Source organism: Sinocyclocheilus anshuiensis, unplaced genomic scaffold (assembly GCF_001515605.1).
Source record: "Sinocyclocheilus anshuiensis isolate Anshui unplaced genomic scaffold, SAMN03320099.WGS_v1.1 C32536408, whole genome shotgun sequence".
NCBI lineage: Eukaryota > Metazoa > Chordata > Actinopteri > Cypriniformes > Cyprinidae > Sinocyclocheilus > Sinocyclocheilus anshuiensis.
The window spans coordinates 1-1090 of NW_015617641.1; the positions used below are offsets into that span (position 1 = coordinate 1).

Below are 1090 nucleotides of genomic sequence, written 5' to 3' on the forward strand. Positions count from 1 at the left end.
AACCCGCAACCTTGGGTTACAAGTCTGACTCTAACCATTAGGCCACGACTTCCCCAAGGAAGGTAAGGTGGTGTGTGGTAGTTCGGTAGCAGCATTTTTGCATTTTCGTTTCCGATCAGCAGCACTGGACATGCCTCGTAGATGCGATTCAGGAGCACACTGCTCCGTTTAAACTTCATGTCTCCAAAAGCCCTGAAAGGAATCAACAGGCCCAATAACCTGTCATGTTTCACCACTGTCTTCCGCTCCGAAGCAGAATGCTCCAAAAGAACCCGTTGTATCTCGTCTGGGTTGTGGGCATTGTGGTCGTTGGTAATCGTGAGAGCTGACCACCTCCCATCATCCCCTTGGACCCCGAGAACTGCTCTGCTATCACCCATATTATTGGCCACATGAAGATCTACTCGGTCCACGTGAGCCACACAAGCCGTGCATCCAGACAGAGCCACTCTGAGAGGTGTGAAATGAGCAAAAGGAACCCCAAAGTCCACCTGGGCCTCCAAGGAAATATCATTATCCAATCTCTTGAAAGTTTCTTAATGCTGTTTGTATATCATTGTCATCATCCTTGTGCAGATCTATCCTCTCCTGCCAGTATGTCCTCAGGCTATTGAAGTATAGTTTACCAGCATCTGTGCTAACAAAGTCATTGGGATGCTTGTGCCATTGTAGCACTGGAAGCACAGGCTGTTCACTCTCCACAGCCTCCTCTATCTCTGTTAAAGTCTTCAATGGAAGTAGAGACACAGATATGTAGTAAAAGAGGCGTTCACTAACGGACCCTGCATGGCCATCAAACACTGAACAGCATGCCACGGCTCTGAAGACACATTGCAGCACTCCGTCGGTCTTCACTTGGGGAGTTTGATGGTAGGATATTACTATCAAACCCTTTTATTGACTCATTATACCGTCCATAACCATTTGGTTTTAAACTATATTCATTAGCCTTCAAAACATGGTTTATTTGCTTGAAGTGGAAAAAAAGAAGTGCCGGACAGGTGTTGTGCCCATTTTCGACCCCCTGCCAAATTTTTACCCCCTGGTTGAAATCGCTATCTGATTGCCTAATCCTAACCCCTCCCCCACA

At 46.9% G+C, this 1090-nt stretch overlaps 1 pseudogene; it reads right to left on the reverse strand.

Moving 5' to 3' along the window:
- Nucleotides 1-5: 5 nt before the first annotated feature.
- On the reverse strand, nt 6-1084 carry LOC107682735 (pyruvate dehydrogenase [acetyl-transferring]-phosphatase 1, mitochondrial-like; annotated as a pseudogene).
- Nucleotides 1085-1090: the final 6 nt, after the last annotated feature.